The 17908-nt window shown below is 36.7% G+C and overlaps 1 protein-coding gene across 8 annotated transcripts in view; it reads right to left on the minus strand.

The window, feature by feature from the left end:
* Positions 1 to 17908, minus strand: part of PLA2G4A (phospholipase A2 group IVA) — a 189354-nt gene that overhangs the window by 157303 nt on the left and 14143 nt on the right. For 5 of the 8 annotated variants that reach the window (XR_004525901.2, XR_012331125.1, XM_019918612.3 and 2 more), the window contains exon 1: positions 4663 to 4758. The exons of 1 other annotated variant lie outside the window; for it this stretch is intronic. The gene's annotated coding sequence lies outside the window, so the exon portion shown is untranslated. Of the gene's footprint in view, positions 1 to 2336; positions 2385 to 4647; positions 4759 to 17908 lie in introns of those variants that run through there. 2 more of the 8 variants (XM_019918614.2, XM_033853305.2) reach the window with 2 other exon arrangements.

Below are 17908 nucleotides of genomic sequence, written 5' to 3' on the forward strand. Positions count from 1 at the left end.
AAAATTTGGGCACATCTCTTTTTCTCAGGCAAATAGTGGTATCAAAAAGCAGGAACAGGGCTTCCCTGGTGGCGCAGTGGTTGAGAGTCCGCCTGCCGATACAGGGGACACGGGTTCATGCCCCGGTCCGGGAAGATTCCACATGCCGCGGAGTGGCTGGGCCCGTGAGCCATGGCCGCTGGGCCTGCGTGTCCGGAGCCTGTGCTCCGCAACGGGAGGGGCCACAACAGTGAGAGGCCCACGTACCCCCCCCCCCCAAAAAAAGGCAGGAACAATATCTGCTCTATTTAATGTCTTCTTTGGAAAGAACCCCTGAACCAACCTTTTGGTTCTCCCAACTGTCACTGCCCTAGTCGCCAAGAAGTACAAGATGAATGGCCTAAAGCTTATATTCATTTTCTCTAAGTTGGTTCTTGACAAACATGGACACCATTTTTCTTACAAAACCTTTCGAAAGAATCATCCTGTAACCTTTAGACCTATCTCTAGCTCCATCTTCTTGCATTAAGCAAGTCTGGATGTTCCTAAAGCTGTGGGAGATTCTACAAGGGTTTTGGCCCTCTTCTCGGAAACCTCTTCAAGTCCCCTGAATTTTGTAGAAGATGACAGACAGAATAAAAATGACTTGCTTTCATTTTTCTATGCATCTCACCCATTGTTAAAGAAAAGGTATCAGGAAACAAGAACAATCCTCTAAACTTGAAAAAAGCAATGTTTACAGAATTTCTATTTCCATTTCAAAATTTAGCCTTTCATGTTAAGGCCCCTAACACTCTTCAAAATTATTGAGGATCCCCAAGGGCCTTTGATTATGTGAGTTATATCCATTGATATTTACCATATTAGAAATTAAAACTGAAAAAAGATTTAAAAATCACATTGAAAGATGCAATTCGTAAACATAGGCATACAAGTGTCCACCATGAAAATTGTTCAACCTTATTCCTGAAAAAAAATGCAAATTTAAACAAGATACCATTTTCATATAACAATTGTCTCAGTTTTTGGATTTGTTGTTGTTTGTTCTGTTTGAGTGATAACACAATGTTGGCTTAGGGAAATTCTACTCTCTTATACTACTGATAAATGGATCCAATCTTTCTCAAGAGCAAAATGTCAAAAATAATAACTAGTACTCTACAATATTTTGCTAAATGCTTTTTAAATCCTCCGAATACTCAATTAGTATTATTATTATTATTACTATTCTTTTACAGATGAGAAAAGAAAATTTTGATAAAGCATTTGGCTTATGATCTCATAACCTGTAATTAGTGGAACTTTTGTTAGAACTTGAAAAATGCATTTTAAGAATCTATCCAAAGGAAATAAACAAAGATGTATACAAACATTTATATTGAGGTCCTAAATGAAACACTATTTATAATAGTAGAAAACTTTAATCCACCTAACTATCCAGCAACTTATAATCAGCCAATACAACATTTCCATAGACTAAAAATTACATCTTAGAACCATACTCTCTTGCTCATGGCTAGATTGCCATCACTTGCATAGTGGCTGACACATAGTAGGGACTTAGTAATATTTAAGATATGAATGAATATAAAATAACACATGAATATAAAAATACGTTTTAAGAGAAAATCTCATGATTGAGTGGAAGCATGTTATGAAACAGCATCAGCAGTGTGCTAAATTAATTAAACAAGGAGGCCATTAGACTAAGGTGACTCTAATGCCACTGCAGCCTACACCAGCAAACCAAAATCTAAGCCGGTAAATGCCTTGAAGGTACAAAATTGAAACCTAAGGACAGTCATTCATAAACAGCCAACTAAGCTTTAAGCTGTAGCCAATCCATAAATTCCTTACTTTGCTTCTGCTTTTTCTCTATAAAATTCTCTCCCATATAGTGCTCCTGACCACTTCTGGTTGGGCACTGCCCCATGCCGATCAATTTTTGCTCAAATGAACTCAAAAGTTTAATATGCCTCAGTTTATCTTTTAACAAGTGTGATCACAACTCTGTAAAACCTACACGTGAGTGTATGTGTAGAAAAATGTCTACAAGCATAAATAGATGTATATATATGAATTCCTTGTCTCTGTGCTTATGCATGCTAGTTACCCAATAAATATTTTGATTGAATGAATAAAATTTTAAAAGTAGTTACCCCTTGCAACTAAGAGTTCGCATGCCACAACTAAGGAGCCCACCTGCCTCGACGAAGGAGCCCATGTGCCACAACTAAGGAGCCCACCTGCCCTAACTAAGGAGCCCACGAGCTGCAACTAAGGAGCCCGCCTGCCACAACAAAGACCCAGCACAACCAAATAAATAAATAAATTTTTTTTTTAAAAAAAGTAGTTACCACTTGCGGGGACCATATGTTCAATTTTCCTTTTCTTCTTTGCAATTTCTATATGTAACAGGATTTAAACAGTAAGCATGAATTATCTTTGTAATAAACAAGAATGTTATAAAACATAATTATGCTGGGAAATATCATTAGGAATTTTGGAACAAAAGCAGCAAATATAGACATCCCACAATCCAATAAAAAATAACTTGTATCTTACTTCCCTATTATGTTTTACTTATTGCATTCAGCAATAAAAAATATCAGATGTCACAGAAAAATGGCAAGCTTAATATTGTACAGCTAATTACTATCAGGGTGGAGTCTAGAATCTAGGTCATTTGGTTTCCAGGCAGTAGTTTTTCCATTACACCAATTACTTAGAGTTCCAGAACACTAACTGAATAAGTGCAATATTCACGTGAGGCAGTTCTTTACTCATAAGTAAAATAATTTGCTAATTATTTGAAATCGTCAGAAAGCTCCAAAATTCTAAGAAATACTATGTTTTCACACGACATGAATCGTTTTGGGGGATTTGTGAAATTCCTAAAGGGGTTTCAACATTTGTGCATGTTTGAGAGCAAAAGTGTCATTATTCTAGGAAGGAGTCTACAGCTTTCATAAGATTTGTAAAAGGGTCTGTGATAAAACAAACTAAAAAGAAGAAGCTGAGAATAACTAATGCTATAAAATCTGCAAGCAAGAGGAAGAAAACAACTGATGGTAAATAAAAAGGCGTAAGACAGGAAAAGGAAACTGCTCATTCTCTCTTCCTCTTTTTCATTCCTGGAACATATTTTTTTTTAATGCAAATGATTTCATTTTATGACTTTGCTTTCTAAGCAGAGACACTAGGAATGATACTGATGGGTTGAAAACACAGGCCAAAGTATCTCTGTGGGATGACCTTTATCAGGTACTATTAGCAAGAAACTGATAAACGTAAAATGTAAAAAAAAAAAAAAAAAAAAAGGATTTTAACATTGCAAGTCACTTTTGAGATATTTTTCATTTATGTTTAATTGGGACAAGGAAAATTACTAAATAGGTTTCTTAGTTTCTTGTCCCATAAAATGTGCTTCCCCTACAGGAAGTTTGTAAAGCTGCTTTGAGCAAATGCAGATTAAACGCTTCTCTATGCATTTCACAGTTATTGCTTAACTTAAAATTTAACTCTTCCTCTGCTCACTGAAAGAAACAAATACCTGTTGTTTAATCCCAATATCAAACTTGACTGGCAAGGTCTAGAGATCTCTGGAACATAATTTTAAAACTCTTAACAAGGCTTCTTTCACTACTATTCACTACAAACATCTCTTAGGCTACAATTCCAAATTTATGCAGCAAACAGACACAAAACAAAACAGAAATTCTCCTTGAACCCAACGGGTCATATATGCAAATATCATAACTTAGAATTGACATCCATCCAAATGGTCCGCCTCTAGTATTCTCCATCTGCCTTAGATGAATAAGTGCTTACTTACATCATCAACCAACATAAAGAGCATTTCTTGTCCTAGTTTTGAGGTAAAAATGACTAATTTTAAGATTAAAATGAGTACAAGTTATAGGAAACTTAAATAAGTTAAACCATTAAACCACTATTATTTCAAATCCAAATGCCTTTTTTTTTTTTTTACAAATGCTTCCAATACAAAATTACTAAAATAGTATTCACTCTCAAAACTTAGCTTTCTTATTTAAGCAAATCTTTTCCAATATCTTGTTTCGAGCTCTGTTCTCCTGGCATGTCAAATAACTTAGAAGGACAAATCAGAATACCAGTCAGTATACAATTAATTTTTCAATGTTGTTTGTTTCTTCGCATAACACTGCCACACGTTAAATACCCAGGAATGCTTTGCGTAAGTAACCGAAATGACTATTTTTTTAATTAAACCTTAAATTAGTTGATAAACTTCTTCGCCAAAGATCCTTAGGGCTGTCAAAGAGCAGGCTGCTCAATAATGGGAATAGGTAACCACCGGGTGGCATCACGTGGAGCGCTAAGTAGAGCCACCTTACTGCCTTTCTGAACGTTCGCTTTCTTTCGGCGCTGTACAGGAAGGAAATCCTTATCGTCGGATTCCACAGTGCATTTAGACCCAGGAAAGCAAACTGGCATTTGTTAGAAGGAAATTAAGGTTCCTGATCTGTATCTCATTTCAAAACTCAGAGGACATGCAGACTTTTCACAGCGGTGAATCCTAGGCTTCCCTTCGTTCTTTCTTCCTTCCAAGCAAGATACAAACTAAAAGCTAGGGAGGGCGGGAGAGAGAAGTGGAGCGAGCGAGGGAAGAGTAAATATATTGCTTACAGTTCCCAGACTTACAATGAGATTCCTCAGGCTCCTTTACGCCTCTAGCTTTCTGTCAGGATCCTTTCTCAGCCCGGGACCACAGAGAAGTTCAAGTCTTATCCTTGGTAGGAGGGGCTAAAATGTGAGCTGGTTTCCTTTCGTCTTTGCAGATGTGTTAAGGTGGATTTAAGGAGGAAGGGAGGAAAAGCGTTGTTCTCAGAGCAGCTAATATCTTAAATGTAAATGTTTACTTATCAGAACTAGGAGTTTGAAGTCAGAAAACATGCTTAAATAATATGTAAGTTAAACAGTCCTAAATTACATGGAGTCTATGTATGCGTGTGTCTGAAAGTACTTCTTGTCCTTAAGTAGTTACTGCTTCCTCCTTTTTTTCCAAACAAGTAAGAACTCAATTGAAAATATGGATAACCCAAGGCATACTGGAGAATGTAATAATATGTTGAGATTTAGGGGGAAAAATCAAATCAGGTTAAATTAGAAATATGCAAAGTAAATTCAAATACCTGATATCACTGTAACAAAGAAGGTATATTGTTTAAATTTATCCAAATTCTGCAAGAATCAATTAGTGTCTTTACAAGATGACTTCTTTCTCTTTATTCTTTATCAATCGGCCATGAGATGTTATCATGCAATTCGCTACGAATTATAACAGAAACTTGAGGGTTTTTTTTTTTTGGTTTTTTTTGCAACGTTAGAATAAATGACCTGGGTCTTCCCTGGTGGTCCAGTGGTTAAGACTGTGCACTTCCAACTTCCACTGCAGGGGGCATGGGTTCGAACCCTGGCTGGGGAACTAAGATACCACATGTCACAGGGCACGGCCAAAAAAACTTATATTACTAAAATCAATTTCATTTATAAAAAAAAGGATAAGTGACTGTTTAATTCTAACTTTTTAGTATTAATCTGTAGCTAATATGAACACCATAATAATTAGTCATTACATTTAGCTTTTTCTGAATATCAAACTCTGAGCAACTAAATATATTTGAAGATAAAAAATTAAAAATGTGGTGGTTACCAAGGGCTGAGGGGAGGGGGTCATGGGGAGTTACAAATCAGTGAGCATAAAGTTTCAGTTAAGCAAGATGAGGAAGTTGGAGAGATCTGCTGTACCACATTATATCTATAGTCAACCATAATGTGGGGTACACTTAAAAATTGAAGGGGGTTGATTTCATGTTAATTGTTCTTACTGCAATAAAATAAAATTTTAAAACAAAACAAAAAATTAGTGTCTTTAAAGACTGACACATTCATTTAGTGTATCTTGTTTTTCAAACACAGGATCTTCTAATTTTGTCTTTAATCTAACATTGAGCACACTCTCCTATCTCTCTTGTAACATTTTCAAAGAATATAATTTCTGCAGACCCCATCATTAAATCTTCTGGATTATCTGCTTTCTGTAGCTCAGAATTCAACTCCTTTTTGTCTTGATTTTCTCCTATAAATTCAACCTGTTATACTATTAGTCTCACCTTTCTAAAAAAAAGGCCTGTGGTGTCTCAGGAAGTCAAGATTGTTTTCTTTCCAAAGAAGATCCTAAATTTCTGAAAGGTTAAGTGTGCTAAGTAGAGGAACAGAGAGCACACTACTATTTTTTTTTACCTTTTTCCCCAGGTAAAGAAAGAATATGTTTTGCAGGGCACATTCATCCTAAGACCCTGGTGAAGAAAGACTCCTTTGAAAGGCAGCTTCACAGTGCTCGGGTCAGTTTGATAATAAAAAGTTGTAACTCAGTATTTGGAGGGGATATCCAATAGTGTGTAATCTGTTAAAGATAAGAAAAAGTTTTGATTAAATACTTTCAAAGAGAATTTCAGGATATGTTATGGCTAGGGTTAAAACATATGGGGAGATATTTGCCTCTTTTCAGCCTTACTAAATTGGGCTGACATCTTCATCCTTATAGTGAATAAAATCTCCTGCAGGTATGTCTCTCCCTCTCTGGAACGGATATCCGGACCACCTCCCATTGCCCACATTCCGTTCAGTTTGGCTCCCTACCTATGATCTCATTGTTTACATAGACCACTAGATGAATGATACCTATTCAGACTGACTATCCTTACTTTGTCCTAGTTCCTCCAAAAATATTTCCAACATTAGCCTACGAGTTCAAGAACCTCCACCTTAGGTAAGAAAGCCCCTGCTTTCATAGCCTGCCTCAGTCTGTGGGATGAATTGGTCGGAAGACCCCTCTTTTCCAGGCCTAACCATCAAGAAGATCTGTTAGGAGAAGGAATACAGGTAGGACTCATCTGAAACTGAGTATGTAGCAGCCTCTTCGAGTCCAATCCCACCTTGTGCATTATTGCTAGTCAATAAGTTTCAGACCCTTTACCATTAATTATCAATATTTTCAAAAATAGAGATTGAGGATATTAAGCTAATTTAAGCACTGGATAATTAAGCAAAAGGAATGGCCTAAAAACTGGCCAAATTAACTACAAGAAAGTACCTACTTGTCAAAACCCATGGCTTGAAAAGCAGAAAAGAAAAACCTGAAGTTTTCATGATTGATTTTTCTTCCTCTATATGCAATTGCTTTCTATTGTCTTTTTCACTGCTTCCACTTCACCTATCCTGTATTCTAACCATATGAAAGTGATTTGTCTCCCATAAATTTACTTGGACTTGAGGAATGAGATACTGTTTGGTAGTTAAATCCATACATCCAATGAAAATTATTAGCCAGCATGGTATGCTGAACGGGGAAATCTAATCCAGATTGCAGATAGAAACAGGGAAGGTTCTCAATGGTCACCAATTAACCAATTTACTTATAATAATATGTCCCTCTTTTCCACTGCTACACTTGCATGTTCTAGTTCATAATGCAACTATAGTGAAGGTAAAACAATAAATTGGTATTCTTACTATTTATCTATGAATATAATTAATATGAGTCATTCCTCTCTTTATGTATTAACAAAATCAAGTTAGTAAGACACCCCAATCAAAGAAAATGAAAGTAATTCTCACCTGTGAATTTTTTGTCATCCAGCTAATTAACTCTCATCTTTCATTCAGACTACCACAGAGACTAATCTCCTTGCACACATTTCCCTTAAATTCTACTAAAATAACCCTACTTACTCTGCAAGGGTTAGCTCAATTATACCTTGTCTGGAAAATTTCTCTACCCACTCCCCTTTCCAGCATAATTAATCTTTCAGTTTCAGTAAGAACACTTATTAAAGGAAAAATATTTTATGCTACATGATGGTAGGAAACAAGCCTTCTTAATTTTAGTAAACCCTCTTGGCACACAAAGTCCATAACATATTAGGAGTTCAAAGGATGTTTGTTGAATTTGTTATCCATGATATTAGGTTCAAAGATGTCTTAAACCTGACACCCAAATAGCACCCTACTGCCACCCTACTGCCATTTCCATCCGTACTAAAGAAGAGGAAGTTTATTTTTTTATGCCCCAACAGACACTAATAAAATTCCTGTAAATATGAAGCTAATCAGAGATAAGGGTGAAATGGATCCTAATTAAAATATATTTACAATTAATTTAAAAATTAGATGTCATGGGAGTTCCCTGGTGGCCTAGCGGTTAGGAATCTGGGCTTTCACTGATATGACCAGGGTTCAATCCCAGGTCAGGGAACTGAGATCCCACAAGCTGCATGGCACAACCAAATAAGTAAATAAAATAAAAAATTTTTAAAATAAATAAAACTTAGTTGTGTCAAAAGCACAGATCTAGAGATAGTATATTTATGAACAATAAGAACTCTATTTCAATAGCTAAATATCTACTAGGACTCATCATCTGTACCTTCAGTGTACATTTACTATACCCATAGGTTTGCATCAATATTTTTGACCTGAAAAATGGAAGCAATAATTTTCTCTTATTTCTTAATAGTTCTTTTTAACATTATTTATTTATTTATTTGGAGTATAATTGCTTTACAATGTTGTGTTAGTTTCTGCTGTATAATGCAGTGAATCAGCTATATGTATACCTATAATCCCTCCCTCTTGGACTTCCATCCCACCTACTCCCATCCCACCCATCTAGGTCGTCACAGAGCACCAAGCTGAGCTTCCTGTGCTTTTCTTTCTTTTATATAAATTTATTTATTTATTTATTTATTTTTGGCTGCGTTGGGTCTTCGTTGCTGCACACAAGCTTTCTCTAGTTGCAGCGAGCATGGGTTACTCTTCGATGTGGTGCACGGCCTTCCCATTGAGGTGGCTTCTCTTGTTGCGGAGCACGGGCTCTAGGTGCACGGGCTTCAGTAGTTGTGACACGCGAGCTCTAGAGCTCAGGCTCAGTAGTTGTGGCTCACGGGCTTAGTTGCTCCGTGGCATGTAGGATCTTCCCAGGCCAGGGCTCGAACCCTTGTCCCTGCATTGGCAGGTGGATTCTCAACCACTGCGCCACCAGGAAAGCCCTTCCTGTGCTTTATAGCTTGTTCCCACTAGCTATCTATTTTGCGTGTGGTAGTGTATATATGTCCATCTTAATCTCCCAATTTGTCCCACCCTCCTCTTCCCCACCCCGTGTTAATTATTCTTCTTTTAATTGAACATGTTAGGCAGATTATTACTACTTTATTAAACTTTTTCCTTCTCCGTGTTTTTTTAAAAATATATTAAGAGGACTATACCAAATAAAGCAATGGTAATATCATTGTTGCTCCTTATATACAGCCTATATTGGACCACATACTTTGTATTATCACTACATTTGCAGTATCATTAACCACTATATTCATGAAATTATGCATTACTGTCTTTATATAGAATCCTAAGCACATAAAATCAGTAGTGAAGCCAGGATTTCAATCCAAGTCTGTCCGACAATGTTTTCAGTGTATATTTTTTGTTTTGTTTGACCACCTTTTCAGCCTAATCCAAATCAACCAAATCCCTGACTTACAAATTTATATTATACAAATGGAGTCATATTGTCAGTGATTAACATGACTTAATACACAGTAGAAAATTTGACTACAGATACACCATGTTAAGGAACTTTTGACAAAACCAAGTTGTCCTAATTCATTTTACCTACTTGTGACAATAATGTATAGTTAGCTAGTGGGAAACAGCAGCATAGCATAGGGAGATCAGTTCGGTGCTTTGTGACGACCTAGAGAGGTGGGATAGGGAAGGTGGGAGGGAGGCTCAAGAGGGAGGGGCTATGAGGATGTATGTGTGCATGTGGCTGATTCACTTTGCTGTGCAACAGAGGCTAGTGCAGTCTTGTGAAGCAGTTATACTTCACTAAAGATCTATTAAAAAAAATAAGACCCTTGACTTTGGGGACTATAATAAATGTAATTATTTTCAAAAAAAATAATAACAATGTACAAGCTGTTTTCTGCTCTCCAAGATCCCTCTAAATTTGGTAAAGCTAGTGCATGTCTAATTTCACCAGTTTTGTCAGAATGGGCACGAGCCCAATCACACAGCTCAGAAACTGCCTTGCAGACACTTTATAGGGTTTTAAAAATTCCTGTACTCTTGGAATTTAAATGTACTGGCAACCATGCGAGAGGTTGAGCACATGTCTTTTGCTTTGAAGGCAATCCTGACTAGGAAGAATTACTGCTAAGCAAATGTCCAGAGTTCCTCAACTAACTGAGCTCCGATGATGTCAGTAAAGGGATTCCATTAGGGGATGAAGATAATAGCATTCCTGTACTTATGTTTATAAAACCAGTGAGTAAGTATCTCAAAAGCACTTTTGCTATGTGACTTTTCAAATACATTGTCAAGACCAACATGTTCTCTTTGGAAAAATCTGTTTTCCTTCATTCTATATATATATATATAAAATCCATATATATATAAAAGTTTTCTCTGATTGGAAACACAATAAAGACAACTCTTAATCTTCACCCAAATAACAAGAATAGTCACATAACAAAATTTAATTTCATTACATTTATAATCTAGCTTTAAATCTCAGTTCGTCCCAAATTTATATTTTAGGATAGAGTAAAATTTGGTAATTTATAACCACAACAACAAAAATCCAAAAGCTGCTATAAAAAATAAAAATTTCTGCTAATCTAATTCATTCCAATTAGCAAAATGATCCAACTGTTTTCTACAGATAGGACTATTAAAGAAAACATTGTTGACTCAACAAATTTAAATATTTCCTAATTAATACACTACTGAGGTATTTTTACTTTCCTGAAAATAGCAATGGTCCAAGAACTGAAATAAAAATAAAATATTAGACTAATATCCTAAACAGTTGTAAGTCCATTACTGCTTATAACTTGCTACATTTAAAGAAAGCACTGCAATATCAGATAATATTTTGATTTATCACTAAAATAGGGAGAAAGAAGAAGGTATGATTATTTTGCTATAAATCATAGTTCTAGAAAAACAATCTCCCTTTCATTTGGCGCTCTAGATATTTCTATTTCCCTTAACAGCCATTCTGCTACTTGTAATAAATGCATGGCTTAAGTTACATACGGTCATTATTTTGAAATGTTCCACCAATCTTTACACAGCATTCTCTTTGAAGTTAATATGTGTTTAGTAAACAGCATCCATTCACCCAATAAATATGATTCATTCATCTGATCACTCATTCACAATGATTTTTAAATGTCTGTGCTAGGAGATCCTTTACAAATTCTGTAATACACTTGGGGAGGCAAAAATTAAACTCAGTAAGCACAGGTTACTACTGATAGGCCCACTGGCCAAGTCACTTCCTCTCTTGAAGGTAAGAAGCTTTTACGCGGCTTCCATGCCAAGATTGGTCCTGAGAACTTCTAAAGACATAACCCAACTTTACCAAGCGCTCCATATAGCCATTCCCTGGATGTCTTGCCTATTTATCCTGTGCCAAGCATACGGTTAGGCACTGGAGAGAGAGAGCAATGGATAGGCAAGGTCCGTATTTTCATGTAGCTCACATCCTAGTGCACAGGGGAGTCAAGGAACATGATGAACAAGATAATGACTTTAAAAAAAAAAAGTCCAGGAAAGACCACTCTGAGGATACATTTTGATTGAAAGATGAGACTAAGCCAACCAGTCATGAAACAGTGTGGGAGGAATGTTCAGACAGAAGAACCAGCAAGTACAAGCACAGAAACCCGTATTGACACATGAAACATGAAAGACATATATGACTAAAAGCCATTACAAGTGTGTTGAACAGAAAGTGCTAGAGTGAGGAAGAGACAACGAAGTACTAAATTAAATCTGAAATCAAAACTGGGTCATGAAACTAGGATTGGATTTTGATGGGTAGCTGTGAGCAATTTAAGCAGCAAAGGCAGGAATTAATGGTTGGGAGGAAGTGCAAAGGCAGTTCTAAAAGGAGAAGAGTTTGTGGGGAGAGCAGTTCAGAAATGTACACTGGAGGTCAGATTTTTAAAATTCTTCAAAAACAGATGGAGGAATTTAGACATTTTCCTGTGATGAAAAAGAAACTTCCCAGCTATCACCAAAGGGGAAAGGGGGAGGGGGATAATTTAGGAGTTTGGGATCAACACATACACACTACTATATATAAAATAGGTAACCAGCAAGGACCTACTGTACAGGTAGGTCCTATGTGTGTGTGTGTGTGTGTGTGTGTGTGTGTGTGTGTGTGTGTGTGTGTGTGTGTGTATAATTGAATCACTTTGCTGTACACTTGAAACTAACACAACGGGACTTCCCTGGTGGTGCAGTGGTTAAGAATCTGCCTGCCAACGCAGGGGACATGGGTTCAAGCCCTGGTCCAGGAAGACCTCACATGCTGCAGAGCAACTGAGCCTGTGCGCCACAACTACTGAGCCTGTGCTCTACAGCCCGCGAGCCACAACTACTGAGCCCACATGCCACAACTATTGAAGCCCACACGCCTAGAGCCCATGCTCTGCAACAAGAGAAGCCACTGCAGTGAAAAGCCTGTGCACCGCAATGAAGAGTAGTCCCCACTCACCTCAACTAGAGAAAGCCTGCACGCAGCAATGAAGACCCAACGCAGCCAAAAATTAAAAAAAAGAAGAAACTAACACATTATAAATCAACTACACTTCAATTAAAAAAATAAAATTTTAAAAAAGAGAATAAATAAATGTAATGGCAAATTTGAAAAAAAAAGACAGAAAGAAAGAATGAAAGAAAGAAATTTCCCAGCTATCAAAGATGGTAGTGGTTAGTTGCGCTATTCTGTTTTGAATATGGTAGTTACTTGTCAGAGAAGGGTGTTGGTTTCTTGGCTCTTAGCAAGGGAATGACATTATTAACTTGGTATTTAGTAACACAGCAGCATAGACTGAAGAATAGAGACAGTAATGTGAGGAGGGGGAACACCTGAGTGATTACTGTGTCAAGAAGGAATGGTGAACTCCCTGTAGGGGAGGAGACTTATCAAGATGAGAAAGATGATTTGGAAGGTTGAGACAGTTTGACAAAACTCAACTCCAGGAGTAGACCAAACCACATGGTATGAGAAGATAATCTGTAACAGATTGATGATTCAGAGACTCAGTCTAGAGTTAGAGACAATGTCTTATACATGGTATGTATTTAATGTTTTATTAAGATTTAAGATTTAATCTTCAAATTGCTGCTTACCTCATATAGTTATGTCTGAACAAGTCAGTCAGTTTATTCTTAGCTGGGATCAGTTTTGCCAACTGAAAGTTATGAAAAACAATTTGGGGAAGGAGATTTGGGATTATAAAATGTGTCCTCTGCTTTTAAGTCCTCGGGGAGGCAGACACGATTCCTTAGAGAAGAAACTCTTTCCAGTGTACTGGAGTCATCCGATGGAGTTGCATGTAACCTCTGGGATTAACTGGGCATCCTGGTAGCATTGCCCCAGCCTTGCAGAGTAGGTGATTTACCCAAAAGTGAACATCAAAGTTTAAACCAAACCTTTGACCTCAAATTACATATCTCTTTCTATAGCTCTTTCCCATTGCCTATTTACAGATAAATTAATTGAGCCTTAGAAGTCAAAGAAAAAGCTCCCAAGTAAATAAGAATTGGGAAAGTTTTGAGTTTTTATAAACACATGTTTTGTTTTGGTCCCTGATAGCTGTTTTTCTTTTTTAAAAAAATTCATATTAGAAAGGTAAAAATTTCACTGTTGAACATTTTGAAAATGCATGTGCCATCCTTTTGTGTTTAGTTCTCAGGGCTATGGGTAGTTTTTCTTCTCTACTCCAAATCATGATATTGTGTTCCCTTAACAAATAATCTTTTAAGAAGTATAACCACTAAAGCAGCCACTATAAAGCATGGAGAAGATTACTCCCCTGTACTCCCCACTTTCCTCCATGTTTTTTCCCAATATGTTTGCAAAGTGCAAGTTCTTATAGGGAATTATGAAAGGGAGCAAATGTGAAGACAAGGTAGAAAGGATCCAGGTGATTTGTTTATTTACAGAGTGCTGGTAACCCAATCCCTCAGATCAAGAGCAGGTAGCAAGACCTCTGGGGAATGGCTACCTGGCCGCATGGTAGAAGATAATTTGTATAAGATTGATGGTTCAGAGACTCCACTTAAAATTAAGGATTCTAGTGCCTTATACAATAATAATACATATTATTACATAGTAGTATATAAGTAATACATAGTGATACGTAATAAGTATGCATTTAATAGTGTATATTTAGATTTCATCTTCCAATTTCCACTTACATCATGAGTTAATACCTGAATAAGAAAGCCAGTTTATTCATAGTGGGAAACAATTTTGCCATGTGAAAATAAGAAAAACAATTTGAGGAGGAATGAAAAGATTTGGGATCACAAAATGCACAGTGCCTAGGGTAACACTGGACTATATCTGCAGGAGTTTGTAGGACTCAAGCTGGGCCCAGAGGAAAGAGAAAATTCCTTAGATTTAAAGGCATGATGCGGTTTGGGCATGGGCTTATCATGGGTAATGGCAATACAACAAAACGTGAAGATTCTATTTAAATGATTGGAACTTTACAAGATCCACAGGACACTTGCACAAACTTGGATAATTTTAAGAGGAAACAAGTTTCAATGCTTGAGGGCTTCCCTGATGGTGCAGTGGTTGAGAGTCCGCCTGCCGATGCAGGGGACACGGGTTCACGCCCCGGTCCGGGAGGATCCCACATGTCGCAGAGCGGCTGGGCCCGTGAGCCATGACCGCTGAGCCTGCGCGTCCGGAGCCTGTGCTCCGCAGCGGGAGAGGCCGCAACAGTGAGAGGCCCGCGTACCGCAAAAAAAAAAAATAATAATAATGCTTGAAATTAAATGTCCTAGCCAGATAGGGACTAGGAGCAGTTTAACTTTGACTAGGAAAATAAATGTCACATTTCTTACATCCTGTCTTATAGAAGTCATAGCCACTGGCCTACTTATTTAGAAGAAAGAGAAGAAAAAATCGCACATCCCACCATCCAGAGATAACAATTGTTAACATTTGTTGTATATCATTCTGGTTTTTTATTCTATGCATGTACATATGATTTTTCATATCATTACACTGTATTTCTATTTTTCCCTATCCACAGCATGTTGGAAATATTTTTCCATGCCAATAAGATATTTTTAATGGTTGTGTAATATTACAATATATGAGTACACTAGAATTTATTAAAGGATAACTTATTTTAAGATATTACGCTATTTCCAACATTTTCCACTATTATAAACAAAATTTTGTTAAACATTTTTGTAACTAAAACTCAGTTCAAATCCACAATTAATTGAAGAGGCAAACTTTGATCTGAGGAGCAATGGGAAAGTTAACATTTGTATGTTTCCCTGTGGAGAACACTCTAGATCAGGCAGATGGATATCCAACATCCAGTACATCCAAAGGGATCTAGGTGGAAAGGGAGGGTTGGATACTAGAACCAGAAGAATGAAAATGACAAGAGAATAGTAATCATTTATTGAGGGTCCAGAAAACATACTGATGCTGTTTCATTCACTTTCAACTGCACTATAACAGGGTATTATCCACATTAATTAATAATTAATAATATTCTCATATAAATGAGAAACTAAGGCACACGTTCACTAAATTGCCCAAGGTAAGTTATTAGTGTTAGAGCAGAGATCCAGACTCAAGTCTTCCTGATTTCGAAACCCATGGCATTTTTATTGTTGTTGTTTTTTTAATATATGTAACTTAAAACAAGTTTGACAAATATCACATTGTACATAGGCAGGATTTTACCTAGTAATAATAGCATTTATTCTGCTCTAAAATATCTAAGGAATGATGAAGGAAGCAAGAAGTTCAAGTTTCTGGAAATACTCTTCTTGATGTGCTAGTGGGAAGTATGCTAGTGTCATTCCTCTCCAGGTTAAGACTAAACTCTCAGACCTTCTTAAGCCTGCTTTATATAGAGACAAAAATTACATTTTCCTGTTCCCAAAGTTTTCTTCCACCAGATGAACTACTTTAATTAAGAATAAAGTGAAAGCAAAAATACAGTGTCTATGAAACAAACATTTTCAGAGATGCTCACTCACTGGATCTTTAATTTCTAAATATTTTCAATATATATTAATATATATGCAGCTATTTTATTGTATGTGTATGTTCCTTAGAAAAATACCACAAGTCAGGGAAGTCTTAAAATAAGAGGTTTTAAGTTTCTGTTCCTATTCTGAGGCTACTTTTCAGCACTCTTATATGAAAGCACGATGACTCATCAGAATTGTGTTGTGTCTTCCAGGGGTATATTTACAAATCTAGTAGTTATTAAACAAAGGAAAACTCTGAGAAACCTCTGCTCTCCTCCAATGAATAAGCAACTCTGCCACTTTCTCGGTAAGAGAGGTTAAGCCCCTTCTAGTCTATCCTAAAAGACACAGGTGGGGAATTAAGGCATTTTCAAACTCTTAAGTGACTTTGGGTATGTTTGATTCACAGGTAAGGGCAATACCAGTTTTTATCCTGTCTCTGTGGTAGGTGGAGCTGAGGTTTACAAAATTCAGTCTTTGGGCTACTCTGAACAAGACAAAATGTTATAGCTTTGTGAACTATAGAACTAGAAAAATGAGGAAAATCTTATGCACAAAAATGTTATTAACCATCCTTTCAGAGGAACGAGAAGGCTTACCATTTCTTGTGAGATTGTATTCTTTAAAGTTTGGTGTTAGAATGGCAATCCAAATTTTTATTTGGGTTATTGTTTTGGTTTGGTTTTTTGCGGGGGGGAGAGGGAAGTAATTTTTGATCCCTGATATCCAAAGGTCTGGGAACCATAATTTTGAACCCTATCCAGAAAGGCTAGGGAACACTTCCAGCAGTACAAATGTTTGCAATCTCTTAACAAGTGTTGTCATCAAGAAGGAAGACTTCACCAGGCTGCATAAATGCGATAAATCATAATCCCAAACTTCCTCTTGCTCTTTCTTCAGTTAATACAATCTACCTTATTGCCTGGTAGACATATTGTCTGAGAGGCACATATAGATATACACATATATGTTCCCAACTTTCACTCGTTTCCCCTCCAAAGCTTTCTCTAATAGCAGCTAATATGGTCATGATCACTGCAGTACACAAATCTTTTGTCAATTCCCTTCAATGTCTCCCCACTTCTTTTGGAATGCTACCCATTCTCTTTGACATGGTCTCAGAATACCTTGACTCAATAAGTATCATCTGTTTCTCTTTTCTCCAGAGCTAACTGGACTTTTTTCAATTCCAATATCTCATACTCTTGACTGTCTAATTACCTTCACACAAATCACATTTCTTTCTCAACATCTCTGCCTTGCTGACATCTACTTAACTTCAATTTTCAATTTAAAGATTCCTTTTTCCAAAAAGATTTTACCAGGCCAACACCCACCTTTCTCTGCCCAAACAAACCAGGCTTCTCTCCTTTTCCTTTTATTTCCCCTGCAAATCTCCATCTTAACACTTCAAGTCATTTATGCAGTGCCTACATTTCCTATAGTTTCATGCTCTAGACTACACTCCTGGGGAGGGCAAGACTGTCTATTTTGTGTTCTGCTGTATAAACTATGTAAAACATGATGCCACATAAGTTAATAACTAGTATGCAATAGATCTTTTGAAATGAATGAATTCCCTCTGCTTAGCTTTCTAAGCTCTTTTGTCTTGTTATTTTTTATTCTATTAGTTTCGATAACTGATCTTAATTAATTCAAGAAACAGTGTGATAAATCAGTATCTTAATTTCCAAGATTCCACTGCTCTGCATTTTATATATGATAATAACATGTTTTCCTATAATATTTCTTCTTTGTGTTACCAAATTCTGAATTATGCTCCCCAAATTCTGGTTGAATT

Source organism: Tursiops truncatus, chromosome 1 (assembly GCF_011762595.2).
Source record: "Tursiops truncatus isolate mTurTru1 chromosome 1, mTurTru1.mat.Y, whole genome shotgun sequence".
NCBI classification, from domain to species: Eukaryota; Metazoa; Chordata; class Mammalia; order Artiodactyla; family Delphinidae; genus Tursiops; species Tursiops truncatus.